This window comes from Pelodiscus sinensis, chromosome 10, assembly GCF_052426305.1.
Source record: "Pelodiscus sinensis isolate ZL-2025 chromosome 10, ASM5242630v1, whole genome shotgun sequence".
Lineage (NCBI taxonomy): Eukaryota > Metazoa > Chordata > Testudines > Trionychidae > Pelodiscus > Pelodiscus sinensis.
The window spans coordinates 26,977,357-26,992,325 of NC_143061.1; the positions used below are offsets into that span (position 1 = coordinate 26,977,357).

Below are 14,969 nucleotides of genomic sequence, written 5' to 3' on the forward strand. Positions count from 1 at the left end.
CAGAATTCAATGCTTGAATGCTATTGACAGCAGGGATGGGCTGCAAGGACTTCAGAAACAATTGGGACATCAATCTTAAAGTTTTAAATCTAATACCAAATGGGATTACCTGGTATTATAAAAAAGTTCAAAGTCTCTTCTGATGGCCCTGATGTTCTGTCTGTCACTTACCTTGGGTTATTTCTCAGCAGAGCATGATAGGCTGTTTCCCTTTGGGATAACAAGTAGGTATGGAGGGCTCCCTATGGGGTGACTGTAGAATGTCTGGCATTTCAGAGCTGGAAATGGCTCACGTGGTTAGCAACTGACACCTCCTGATTAGATGTGAATGCCAGAAGAATTGAAATCCCTAAAATGGTCAGTTGGTTTCTTCCTCTGAAATATTTCCACTTTTATTCTTTCTCCGGCCATAGTCTTCAGCACACCAGTCATTGTGATGTACATAGCTCCCTTCCTCTCTGGTCCTACTGGCAGACAAGAGTGTCCATCGATGGCTATTAGCCAGGATGGGCATGGTGTCCCCAGTATCTGGGAATGGATGACTGGGGGGGGGGTGCAACTCACTTGATTGCTTGCTCTGTTCACTCCTTCTAGGGTACCTGGTATTGGCCATTGTTTCAAGACAGGATAATGGGTTAGATGGACCTTTGGTCTGATTCAGTATGGCCATTCTTGTGTTCTTATGAAAAGGAGGGCTAGATTCTGAGTTAGGAGAATATATCTGGGGGAACGAGCCATCAGAACAGTAGAGTCCTAAGATCGGCTTGCTCTGCTTGTACTTAAAGCGAGCCTTAATAAAAAAAATACAGACATCCCCTAGTTTCATTGTCAGGGACGTCAGACTCCCAAGAGCAGAGAACTTCCATTTCCCATTGGAGTGCAAGCAAGAAACAAGGGGAAGAAGTGTGTGTGTGGAGACCGGGGAAGGGGAGAGAGAGAGTCTTACAGATACAGGAGCTTTACCATGCCTGACTCAATGCTGAGTGATGCCAAGTACAGTACCTTCCATTCTCAGATGCTCTATTGGGATTTGAGCAGAATTCAACACCTTGGGGGAAACACTTGTCATTGCAGAAAAACAGACCCAGAGATTATGCTGAGATTTTGTGTAAATTAATCTTTCACACTAACTTTTCTGGCGTGGCTCATTTCTTTTCTTTTGGAAGACATGGTGAAGTGGGAAATATAATTGGTTTCTCTTTCTTTTCTCCCCAATTCCTTTCCCCGCCTTCACCTTCCTTGCCGTGCAATGCTGTATGAGCGGCAAGAGTGCCCTCAGATGCTAGCCTTATTTTTGTATCTCAGATATGCTCCTGTCATGCATAGTCCTCAATGATATAGATTGCCTTACTGTTTTTCCTTTCTTTTCAATGCAGACAGCTTAGGTGAGTGTTCTATTGCTGCTGTAAACAAGCAACACATGAAAAAAACGTAGTTTTCAGCATGTTTATGAGATGCAGAGGTCAGTGAAAGGGAGGTGTGATTTAGGGCTCCTGATTCTCTTCCCAGCTCATTCTTTGGTGGCAGCTATACTTTTAATGCATTGTATATTAGCCCAGGGACAATTGTACGAGCATAGCTTTCATAACCACATGCCAGCAGGGTAAAAGAGTAGATATAGTGCATATAATAGTTGCTGGAAATTACTTTAAAGTTCCTTCGGAAGTCAGTGGGAATTATTAAAATCATTGTATTTTGAACTGTGACAACCTTTTACTACTTAAGATTGTAAGTCTTTTATGCAAATATTTTAACTAATGTAGCAAAATTAGCTTACAAAACCATTTTTATATTTGTAAAGACAATACTTTACTCACTGACAATTCCCATTAGAGCCTAGTTAACACTGATACAGTATTGCTCTATTGCATTAAATTTGTTTTACATGTTAAACTATGGAAAATGGCTGTTATTAAACACAGATGCTGTGAACTGTTTACAGAGATTTAAACTCTGTCGCACTAGGGTGAGGTGCCAGACCATTTCAAACCATTCCAAGTACAGAAGGCAAGGGAGATGTTAAAAACTTTAAGACAGTGCTCAGTCAGAATCAGGTCACTGCGTTATGATCTAGTTCTGAATCTGACTTTTACGGGTGTGTAATTTTCGAACATCACACAGAGTTGGAGAGCTGAAAGCATGCATTAAACCCCAACCGAACTGTTATCCTGTAAGTGCTTTTATACAAGCATGAGACACATTTGTGAAGCAGAAACCTTATATTCAGCCTCCCAAAGAGCTTTTCTAAGATGTTTAAATTTGTCTAGGGGACACTGGCCTGTCTTGTTTTATTTTACTTACTTATTAATTTCAGGATAGATTCTGATCTAAGAGACTTTAGTTTAAATCAACAGTGATTCCAGTGACTTTGGTGGCAAGTAAAGGTACTGTAACTTGCTCTCCTCCACATTCCTGTGGCTTGTTAACACACATTGAGGAGCACATTGAGGCTTCAACCAGGCTGGGCCCCAATTTATGCTAGATACTACACAAATGTAAGTAAGCTAGTAGATTTACCCGGCATTGCTTGAGTCCATAATGCAGGAATTCCATCAAGTGTATTTTGTTTCTTCATCCCTATAAATTCTTATAGTTTGCTATGTTTTAACAAAAATGGGCATAACAAAAAAAGGTCAATATTCTTACCAATAACATTTCTTCTAGTTTTCAAACCTTAAGCATTGATTTACCTATGCCAAAACAGAGCACTATTCCAAATATCTCCATTTTATCTCTTTTTCCATGAAGTTTATTGAGAAGCAATTTTATTCCAGGTTCATCCTGTTTTTCTGGATCATCTTGGTTCAGTCTCTTTCAAAATTCACCTAGTTATGTCAATTTGAGGACTGTACTGACTTTGGTTTTACGAGAAGCAATTCCATTCCGGGCACATCCCATTTTCATGGCACAAGCAAACCCTTCTGTTGCTTTATCTTATGATAAGAGCAATAATTTTTGGAAAAAGGTAGAGGGCCGCACTTTTCCATCATATTAATGGAGAAGGTGCAGGGTCTGGGATGGAGGTTGGGTGCAGAAGGCAGTATGGGGTAAGGGGTTAGGGTGCAGGAGGGAGTGTGGGGTCTGGAAGGGAGTTTGGGTGAAGGAGGTGGTTGTGACCTGGGACACTGGACTGGGGTGTAGGGGTTTGGGTTGTGACCTATGGCAGGGGATTGGGGTACAGAAGGGGGTGCATGGGTTTAGGTTGGGACCTAGGACAGGAAGGGGTTGTTACCTGAATGCAGTGGTTTGTGTTGTGGCCTAGGGCAGGGGACTGGAGTGCAGGTTCTGGGAGGGGGTATGCGTGGAGGAGGGGGCAGAGGGTTTGAGTTATGTGGGATAAGGGATCAGGAATGGAGGGCAGAGGGGGAGGCTGAAGTGCCAGAGGCAGGCCCTGGCCGGGAAACTTACCTGGGTGACTCCTAGCTAGCAGCCCAGCACATTTCTGAGGCAGCCTCCCTGCCTGCCCCACCCCTGTACAGGCTGCAGAGGCCATGTGTATGTGTGAATAACTATAAGCCTCAGGGGAGTGGGGGGTGTGGTGCTTTGTGGGCTGCCTGTTGTTCAAACAGGCAGCTCCCATTGGCCAGAAACCAGCCAATGGGATTGTGCTGGGGGTGGGGCAGCTCATTTATTTAGGCTCACAGTTGTGTGAGAGAAATGGCCCTGCAGACACTTTTTTGAGTGGCATGTGGGTGGAGGGAGGCAAGCAGGGAGCCTGCCTGGGGCTCTCTGCTGTGTCCACAGGATCTGGTGGCTTGGTGGGCCAGATTTGGCCTGCAGGCTGTATTTTTCCCAGCCCTGGATAAGAGAAGCTTTATATCGAATTTGATGGTCCTAGCTCTTACCATTACTTTTTAGGAGATCTTGAGCAAATAGACTCAGGAACAGGCTGACAGGAAATGCACATTTCTAAAAGAGGGTATGTCTACACTACCCCCCTAGTTCGAACTAGGGGGGGTAATGTAGTCATACGGAGTTGCAAATGAAGCCCGGGATTTGAATTTCCCGGGCTTCATTTACATGAAGCCGGCCGGCGCTGTTTTTAAATGCCGGCTGGTTCGGACCCCGTGCCCGCGGCTACATGCGGCACGAACTAGCTAGTTCGGATTAGGCTTCCTAATCCGAACTAGCTGTACGCCTTGTGGAATGAGGAACTAGCTGTACGCCCGTGCAAATCCCGGGCTTCATTTGCAACTCCGTATGACTACATTACCCCCCCTAGTTCAAACTAGGGGGGTAGTGTAGACATACCCATATATAGTAAAGTAACAGCCCTAGTCCCAAATACCTGGCCTTACTTATTTAACTATAACACTAAAATGTTGTTAAATGAAGACAAGACAAAAATACCAAGCACCGTTTTTTTAATAGTGCCCTTACATTTTGAGACTTGTGAGGAAGAGAAGACAGGGAACCCGGGACATGCTGCATTGCGCATACTGTTTTTCATCAGAAGGAAATAGCTTAAGATAGCTTAGGAAATAGCTTTTTGCGGAAAAGTGTCTGTGCCAATCTAGACGTGCTTTTCCGCAAAAAAGCCCTGATTGCCATTTTCGCGATCGGGGCTTTTTTTGCGCAAAACAAATCTGAGCTGTCTACACTGGCCCTTTTGCGCAAAAGCTTTTGCACAAAAGGACTTTCGCCCAAACAGGAGCAGCATATATTTTCACAAGAAGCACTGATTTCAGACAGTAGGAAGTCAGTGTTCTTGCAGAAATTCAAGTGGCCAGTGTAGACAGCTGGCAAGTTTTTCCGCAAAATCAGCTGCTTTGCAGGTTAAAGCTAAAGGTATGTCTACACTTGCACCTTAGTTCAAAGTAGGGATGCAAATGCAGGCATTCAAAATAGTCAATGAAGCGGGGATTTAAATATCCCGTGCTTCATTAGCATGATCTCGCCGGTGCGCTAGTTCGAATCACAGCTGATTTGAACCAGGAAGTGCGCGCTGGGACACGTTAGTTCGAACCAAACTCCTTGGTTCGAACTAACGTTACTCCTCGAAAAATGTCCCATGCAGGCAGCTAGTGCAGTTTATAGAGGGTACTGGTTTTATGTTCTTGAAGTGAAGTTCCACTTAAATAGCAGGCAGCTGCATTCTGCACCTGCTTCCGACTCCAAGTGATCCCAGGATGTAGAACTGTATGCAGAGCACATTGCAGCCTTCAGATGAGAAACCCATGATTAATTATTGAAATTGGATAGAAATACATGCACACAAATGAAAAACTGCACTCTGCTTCAGCTACCAGCTGGGCATCAAGAGCAGACTTTTGTATCATGCAAGATCACATAAAAGGCTGTTATAAGGGAGAGGGAGAAAATTATTGCTAAGTTCTGAGGATAGGATAACAAGCAATGGGCTTAAATTGCAGTAAGGGTGATTTAGGATGGACATTAGGAAAAACTTCCTAGCTGTCAGAGTGGTTAAGCACTGGAATAAATTATGTAGGGAGGTTGTGCAAGTTCCATTATTGGAGTAGATTAGACAAATACCTGTCAGCGATGGTCCAGATAATACATAGTCCTGTCATGAGCTCAGGAGACTGGACTTGATGACCTCTTGATGTCTCTTCCAGTCCTATGGTTGTATGATTCTATGTTTTGTTATGCAAGATTCCATAGATGTGGTAGAGGTAAAATGTGGTTACTTTGAGAGTGAATCTAAGCACAATGACTTTTAGGAGCTACTGCATCAAGGGGTCAGTGGACCCTACATATCAGTTTGGAATCTGTTCAAGCCATCAACTAAGTGGTCTACTGGCAAGGTACATGATTTCAATATAGCCACTAGGCAACCCAGGAAAAGCAGAAGGGAAAATATCAGAGTCATTCAGTCTTCCAAAAGTGATGGAAAGTATAACTGGTGTAGCTAACAGTTACATACTTTGATGACAAATTCAAATGTGATTTTGATGGAGGTGTTTGTTTATATATGACTGACTTTTGTTCAGTGACTCAAATAACCCTGAACTCTTAGGAAATTGTAATAATGAGGGAAAAAAAGCCTACAGAGCCTTGGATCACATGGTCATTGCTACAATATGGCTCATGTCATAGTGACAAACAGGCACCCTTCAGCTGTTCAGAGCCCTATGTCAAAGGATTTCCTTACATCTCAGTACTCACCATTCTTCATGCACAGATGTCTATCACAAAACCCACTGCCACAACAGACCCTGACTGGCACTCTCATTTTCGTGTCAAAGGAGAGGCCAAGTACTGAACAAGAATGAAGTATAAATTGAATTTTTAACAAGGTGTGATTCTTCCAATTCAGGCCCAAGGCCTCCTGGCAGGGGAGGAACAGCTACGCTTCACACAGAAGAGTTTGGTACACTCTTCAGTGACCTAGGAGTGCTAACATGCTCTGTGATTTTTTTAATGGAAAGTTTAAAGTAGTCTATTCCTCTTTCTGCTTTTTTATTGGGTAATGTGAAACGACTTCGATTTAATAATTAAAGGCCAGCCTGTGCCCAGCATTGGCTACACAAAAAGGTAGGGTAAGTGTGTAGAATCTCATATCACTGTGTAGCTGCTGTACATAAGTCTCTGTGCACACACAGGGGACAAGGCACAACTAAAGGGGGTGCGGAGGAAGCAAGAGGAATTATTGAACAACTCCTGAAAAGTTGTATCACCAGGTGCAGGTGCATTCACTATCTATAGGCAAAAATCCCCTATTTCTACAAGTTCCTTTTGGGGGTGCTGCAGCTTCTTTATCATCCCCAATGCATGTCTGGACCCTGAGTATTTTTTTCGCATAATTCAATAGACATATTGATTGTGGCCATCTGAGTCTTCTTTTAAAACACGTAGAGCTTATGTTTCTTTCAAGTAGTTTAAATTAAACATGGGTGTGGAGAGACTGCGACTATGTAGTTTAATAATTAAAGATACCATCACAAACATAGTTTGCAATCTGCACAGTGCTTTTCTCTGGCCACCACTATGTTCAACTTAAGAGAAAAAGCTTTGAAACATTTAAAGAGTGTTAGGATCTTCTTGATGAGAATAACGACATGAACCACATTCACTGGAAAGCTCTGACTGCATTAGGCATCTGGCCTTATAAGGCATTATTATTAAAAAAAGTGAGTCTGAATATAGTCATAGCAAATGTCTGTATTTTGCCCCCATGGAATGAGGTGTAACAGTTAACTCGAACTAATTCCTTAGTTCGAGTTAACGTTTGACTGCTGCATGTAGCCACGGGCAGTTAGTTCGGACTAAGGGGATTTAAAAATGGCGCCCGGACGGAAGATGCAAATAAAGCCTGGGATATTTAAATCCCGGGCTTCATTTGCAACTTCAAATGCCTACATTAGCCTCCCTAGTTCGAACTTATACCCATATAGCCAATGCCTATTGAATAAGAAATGCTTGACCTTTTAAATATCAGTGGTGGATACCTTTCAAATATAAACTGCTAGTTTCATCTCTAGGGCTGATCCTCAGCTGGTATAAATGGCCATAATGTCATTTATACTAATTGAAGATCTAGCCCTCTGGCTTTAAAAAAAAAGACTACATGGCAAAAGAAATATCCTATACTATGAACATTTAAACATTTGGTCAGATTTCTTTTCTGAAAATATTGTCTCTGACAAATTGGAAGAGCAGAGAAAATGGAAGTTTTACCTTGTTCCCTCATTTTAGTCTAGCAAACTGGATTTCTAATCTTTCCTCCCATATTCAAGTCTCTCTCCCTTTCTCCTGCCTCATCCTCCTCCACACTACAGATCTCAGCTTTGGAGCCATTGTTGACTCCTCTCGTCATTTCTCTCATCACACCTAATGTGACACTTCCCAGGACTAACCAGGGCTGTGAGGCACCCCACTAGTCACTATCATCTGCTCTTACCATGAGGAAGCCCTGTCTATGCATGCTATGGATCAGCTGCCCCCTCAAGGCTGTGCAGGTCCTGCTGTTACTTTATAGGTTAGTAATTAGCACAGTCCAACCCTTGAGACTTCCATGCTTCTCCCTCTGACATCTCCTATCCCTGGTCCACTGGACACTTGAAATGTTCACAGGTTTGCTACTTCTAAAGAAACCTTGAATTGTAGCTTTCACGTCAGCAACTTTCACATCAGACCGTTGTTCCACTTAACACAGAGCACTTAGATTTGTACAGCATGAAAACAAATATAAGTTTATTTAATAAAGCATAAAAAATCAAGTAGAATATTGTATACAAATGGTTGCATATAAAATAAAACCATATCATTCATTCTAGAGCCTAGACTTAATTAACAAGACCTCCTTCATGTCTTGCTCACCCCAAATCCTTTCAGCACTTCATAGCCTGTTAGCTGTGACCCTCCTTTCATGAAATAAATATGCATTCAGTTTGCCTAATATGTGAAAGATTCCATGTGTCTTCTTGCATTTCAGGATATAACAGAATAATTTCTTCTCTTTATCATAAACAGAACACCCCTGCTGTATATTTCATCTTGTAAATTTCCTTTCTTGTAGATTTGCAATCTTTCATTCTGCCCCGGGCTCAGTATCCACATAAGAGGCACACAATATAAAATATACAAAAGCACCTACTGCCTAAAAGGAACATTGCTGAGGTATGTCATTTCCTGGTGACTTTAAGAACACAATTTTCAATATAGATGTGTAATGTGTGCACGCATCATAGTGGTTATGACAACCAGTGGGCTATGGGCTGTTCGTAGAGACCTCACATTGTAGGATTGAAGAATGAAATCATCCATTTAATGAATTATATCTATCAATATCATGTTATGTAACCTCATGGATTATGGAACAATTTTTTTATTAATAGAATTTTATAAATGAAAGAGTGTTAATCACTTTTGGATTAATTTGTTAGTAACCTGCTAAGAATGGCATTTGAAGAATCTGTTACTGTAACTTTTTTATATATTGTAAATAAAACCCATTTAAAAATGATTAGTCCATTTGAACTAAAGTGACTCCATATTGTAACTGAAACCCTATTTTAAACTTTGAACTGTCTTACCTAACTTGAAACAGACTTATGTGTCTGCAACCTCATTTAAAAGTGCGTGTGTGTGTGTGTGCGCGCGCACGCGATGGGGTCAGTCCTGGACGTCAGCCTGTCTTAAGGGCCAGCTGCTAGCACCACCTTGATGAATAATGTGAGCGAGCCCCACAAAAGAACCCACCCACCCAAGAAAGAAAGAGACAAAACCACATCCAGAAAAGAAGATCAAAGTTGCATCTGCCATTAACTGATGACTCATGGTCATACAGTGCCCCCAGGCAGTGGGACAGAACAGGCTCCATGGACTAAAACATATAAAAAGATGGGTGCAGAACTATACGATTGGGTCTTTTGGTTCTATCATCCTTTGGGAGCATTGGTGTGCACTGACATGACCTGGCTCCCCTCCTCATGTCTAACCACCTGGCTAGTGGACTAACATGCACAACTGAGGCTGGTAATTATGTCCCATCTGTAGAACTGTGTGTATGAGTGTCTGTATGTGCAGTGAATAATTTTAGTAGTTAGGGACCGTAAATGAATTCTGCATTCACAATAAATGCTGCATATTGCTTTATCCCCTAAATAAGATTCCACTAGTAATATTTCTCTAAGTGTAACAACACGCAACCTGTAAGTGAACTATTACACTTATGTCTGACCCAAGGGATATCTGCCTTCTGCCAGCTGGCACCCAGAAGTCAATGGGTCACATCAGGCTCTTGCCAGTTTCTCTTACTACTGCCTCTATAACAGCACCCAAATCCACTTCATCCTTTCTATCCTCATTGTCTAAACTCTCATCTGTACCTCACAATCAGCCTCCTGTGGCTGTTCTCAATGGTGCTCCGGTAATGAAGGCTCTAGATGCCACAATCAGCACACTCCACCCCATTCCCTGCTGTTCTCACCATCATGTTGCTGGAGAAGAGAGATTTTTCCATAAATATTTGTGTGTGAAGAAATAAAGGGCAGGAGATGTAATTGGTTTACACCCCGAGCTCTAGTACCAGCTGTCACTTGTAGCAGGTATAGAAAGGATTCACAGTTGGACAACAAAAATGACTAGAAGCATGGAATGACTTCTGAATAAAGAAAGAATGAAAATAATGGGATTGTTTAGTTTAGAGAGAAGATAATAACTGGTATAGGACTCTCTGATTTACCTTCCTATACCTACTTTTTCACATATACAAGAACAAGAGACAATGAACGAAATTTAAAGGAAACATTTAAACTTAAAAATATAGTTTTAATAGCTTTCTATTTAATATTATTCAATCACATATGACACATCTTCAGCAAATACAAAAAGGAAAACACACACTAAATAAAACACTACCACCCTCCATATAAAAATGTCAGTCATAACTTTACAAAAAAATCTCTTTATTGGCACAAAGCTAAAATGGCATAATATTCAGAGATTTAATTACTACCAGGGTTTGAGGAAAATATTATAAACATTAACCGTTGAGATGGTGATCTATCAATAAAAAAAAAAATCCAATGTGCTCTCAGAAGCTGGAAAACTCTTCAATCCACAAAATGAGGTAGCTCTTTCAATACTCTACATTTATGTCTTGTGCAAGGGTTCGTGTGCAAGAACTCTTGCACAAGAACATGTCCACACGGCCATGTGCTTTTGCACAAGAGCATCCATGGCAGTGTGGACACTCTCTTGCACAAGAAAGCTCTGATGGCCATTTTAGCCATAGGGATTTCTTGTGCTGTGTGACGGGGCAGAGGTGCCCTGCACTGAGAGCCCCCGGCGGACCGCTTGTCTGGCGGCGCTTGGGGGAAAGACGGAGAGCCCCGAACGGGGCAAGCCGCGGCTGGCCACTCCCGCGCAAGCCGCAAACCGCTGCGCCGGCTGCTCGGACGCGTCGGGGAAGCCCGGTGATGTCACCGGACTGGTGACATCACCCGGCAGGCATAACTCTGGGCCAGAAGTCCACCCGCGCCGTGCTGGGCGGGGCCCCGCCGGCGAGTCATGGCACAGGGATTTAAATGCCTGCCAGGGAGCGGGTGTGGGGGGGAGAGTGCCAAGAGTGCTTACCCCCAGGACCGGACAACGGATGGGCCCAAGCCGCGGAGGTAGGCTTAGACTCCGTGGGCCAACTCCGGGTGGGGAGAGGAAGTAGCCCAGGGCGGGCAAAGGGAGCCTGTGGACTGGCGCGTTGCAGCTACGGCCCCATCAGTCAGACCGGACAGGTAACACGTCCGAGTCCTTAGGGCCCTGGGCTGGGGTCCGTGAGAGAGGGCGGGCCCGGACCCCTCTCTCCCCAGCAGCAAGAGTAACGTGCCTGACAGGTCTCGGGCAAAGTGACAATACTGTTGACTGGGATGCTGAGAGGCGATCTTAAGGGGGACGGGACCACGGGACTGGTGGGTGAAGGGGGGCACGTTTACATGCAGGAAACCCCCGCTGCGCGTCCACACTGCTCTCTTGTGTAAGAGCTGTTGCACAAGAGAGCTTACACTTGTTAGAAAAGAGTGTAGCTCTTGCACAAGAAGCCCTCTCTTACCACACTTTACTGTAAATTTTCTTGTGCAAGAGCGGGCGGGCAATGTGAATGCTCTGTGGAATAACGGCCGTTCTTGCACAAGATCCCACCAGTGTAGACATAGCCCAACATTCTCTGGTCCAACAACATCTGTGGTCCAGCCTGACCATGGATGTTGTAGAATCAGAGAGTCCTGGCATGCTGCAGACGGGAGGTAAGCTGGGAGGCAGTGTGCAGCTCAGCTGGGCTGCAAGGAGGAGCTAGGAACCTGCGTGTGGCTCAGCTGGCTGTGAGGAGGGAGGAAGGTGGGTAGGGAGCTGGCGTGCAGCTGAAGTGGGCTGTGGGGGGAGCCGGGAAGCCTGGTGGAGGAGGATCAACTGGGGGAGGGAAGGTGTGGAAGCATGGGGCCTGAAATGACCTCTCCTGATCTGGAAAAATCCCTCCTCTGGGACCAGTCAGGTTCCCTTGGGGTGCTGGACTAGGGAGGTCTATATAGATGTGATCCAAAATGGCAACTCTTAGGTTCCAATACTCTTAATGAAACCAGTAAGGGCTGACACTCAGATAAATACTCCCATTCTGCCTCAACAGTACATTATGGCTGTGTCTACATTGGTGCGATCTTGTGCAAAAGCAGCTGCTTTTGCGCAAAAACTTGCTGCCTGTCTACACTGGCCGCGAGTTCTTGCGCAAGTACACTGACGTTCTAATGTATGAAATCAGTGCTTCCTGTGCAAGAACTCTGATGCTCCCGCTCAGGAATAAGCCCTCTTGCACAACTGTTCTTGCGCAAGAGGCCAGTGTAGACAGGCAACATGAATGTCTTGCTCAAGAAAGCCCTATGGTTAAAATGGCCATCGGAACTTTCTTGCGCAAGAGAGTGTCTACACTGGCATGGATGCTCTTGCGCAAAAGCATATCTCTTGCGCAAATGCACATGCCAGTATAGACACTCTCTTCTGGAAGAGTTTTTGCACAAGAACTCTTTCCGCAAAAGAGTTCTTGTGCAAGATCATGCCAGTGTAGACATAGCCTATAGGAATTGCATTGACCAGCATAATTTCAGAATTGTATAAGTGACAGTAAAGGCCCTATAAGGCAATCATTGCTTATGGAATACATTCTCATGTCATATATCAAGGAACATAAAAGAGGAAATTTATTAATGTAAAAATGATGCAATAGAGCTTAGTTTTCAATTACCTTTAGCAGAATTTAATTAAGTTTGATGTTAGTCTAGAACTATTCAGGATGTACTAATTTTGTGTTTCCACTCATCACCCCAGCTAAACTGTTGTGTTTTCCTAAATTTTAGATATAGAATAGTCAAAAATTGGAATAAGCCAGTGTATCAAAGGGTTAAAGTGACAGGAGAGCAACCTGACAGTAAGGTTGACAAATAAGCTTGTCAGGTAAGAATCTAAAAGGCTAGCTGGGACATCTTGTTGTGAAGAAAAAAAGTGACAATGAAAGACTCTCGGTTTGCATTCAGAGATATTCTGCAGGCCAACATTCACACACCTGTGCATACCTCTACACCACATCTAGCTCCACTCCACCATGGTTGATGATATCATTGTACTCCTGGAGGGGGAGGAGAGGACGTCAGAGCACTGAGTTTCAGCAGCAATTCTATCACAACCTCTGCCTTTTTTGGGGAATGAAATTAGAAGCGGAGATATTGTTGGTGCCACAAGTGCAGAACAAGTTGACCTGAATTTTCAAAGCTGATGGAGGGCCCTATTGAAAAATGATGACCAGTAGCTTAACCAGTGCTCTGGTTGCATACCAGGAAAAAATTATTTAAGGTATTAAGTAACTTGATCCCTGCTAGCATCACTGAAGTAAATGTAACACACTCACCTTCTGGGTGTGGTGTACTGTCCCATCTAATGGCAGTGAGACCACTTAGAGAAAATAATGAGTCTGTTCTATAGTCTTAGCTAATAGTCAGCTGGCTTTTAGCTCAAACTGTAGAGAATAGTGCACTAAGCTCTAGAGGCCATAAGTTCACTTCTACCTGCTGGTGACTGGGATCTATTGTGGTTACATAAATATGTTGGAACATCATTTGAGAAGGCAGCTCTGAAGTTTTTCCTAGTGTTCCTGTTAACCCAGCACTTTGCCAAGTAAAGTCCAGTAACTGTGCCTGCATAATTATTAGAACCTAAGGGTCAGAATATGTGTGTCTTTGGATGTTTTTCATATTAGGTTTTAAGCTGGTGAGCTATTTTAATTCCAAAAACTGCTATTTATTTATTAAACTTATATGGCACCTATCATCTAAGTGCAGCACAATCAGATCACAAATAAAAAAACAACACTAATCATAATAATTGAAAAAAATCAAACAGCTCAAACAGATCCCCAGCCAGACCCAAAGGGCAGATGCTGCAGTTCTCAGGCAAGACATATTGCCATATAAGGTGTAACAATTCTCAGTTTACATGCAAAATATTGAAGAAATGCAAAACTGAAGGAGTCTAATTCTCTCATGCCACATTCCTTCCCGTCCAGCCTGATTACTTCAATGAGAGTCAGGATTGTTGACTCCCATTATGTCTCCTCCCCTCTTCGCCCCAAGCAAGGGAGGCCAGGTTCTTTTCAGTGGGAGAGAATTCCACAAGCAAAACTCGGAACAAGAAAGCTGAGCTGCTGCCTTCGTTCTGGCCCTGAATGGATTTTGTGACTAAGCCCCCACCACCTGGCTGCCTGACTGACTTACAGCTGGGCAGTGACTTATGGAGAGGGCATAATTCAAGTCTTTAAAGCTTAGATTCTGGAAAGCTTTATATACAGTGTATAAAATCCTTGCACTGTTCTGAATTAGTTTACGTATCACTGAGATCGGCTGTGCAGTTTTATGGGCAAAGAAGAAACCTACAAACCATAATACTGATTAAGGGAGAAACAGAATCTTCACTGACATCTTTTGCTTAGTATTCAGCTGGCTGCTAAATGCAATTCATGAACTATCAGTCTGGAGTGAGCATGTTTGTATCATGTTATGAATTATTTCCTTGTAGGATATTTTAGTTTATTATTTGGACATTTCCGTCCTGACCTCTATCAGCTAGATAGCTGTATGTATGGTACAGCTCAATATTTGAACTAGTTTTTCTGTGCTAGAGCTTCAGTTTTTTGAAGTCAGTGGATCTATACCTGTTTGTATCATCTGAGGATTGAAACCTTAAAGTTCAATATATGTTTTACATCCATTGAAGAAATAGTCATGCATCTGGTAGGACTCCTCATGTTGGACATTTCCCAGGTGGCTGTGACTGCATGCCAATGCTGAAGGCCACATGGCATTAGCTTGCTGTAGCTGGGCAGTTTAGATACTGTTCTAACTTTGGGTTTCTAGGCAAGTGCTCCAGATCTAGTGTCCTGTTGGCAGTGGGAACCCATGGATTGAAACAATGTTTGTTTCCTGCAAGGCTGCCAGGCAGTTCTAGCATGTTCCCCAGAATCCCACTGCAGA

General features: G+C 43.3%; 1 long non-coding RNA gene across 2 annotated transcripts in view; it reads left to right on the forward strand.

Moving 5' to 3' along the window:
• The window catches only part of LOC112545862 (uncharacterized), a 69,193-nt gene that overhangs the window by 45,393 nt on the left and 8,831 nt on the right, over nucleotides 1-14,969 (forward strand). For both annotated transcript variants that reach the window (XR_012906248.2, XR_012906247.2), the window contains exon 2: nucleotides 8,480-8,580. This is a non-coding gene — a long non-coding RNA (uncharacterized LOC112545862). The remainder of the gene's footprint in view (nucleotides 1-8,479; nucleotides 8,581-14,969) is intronic.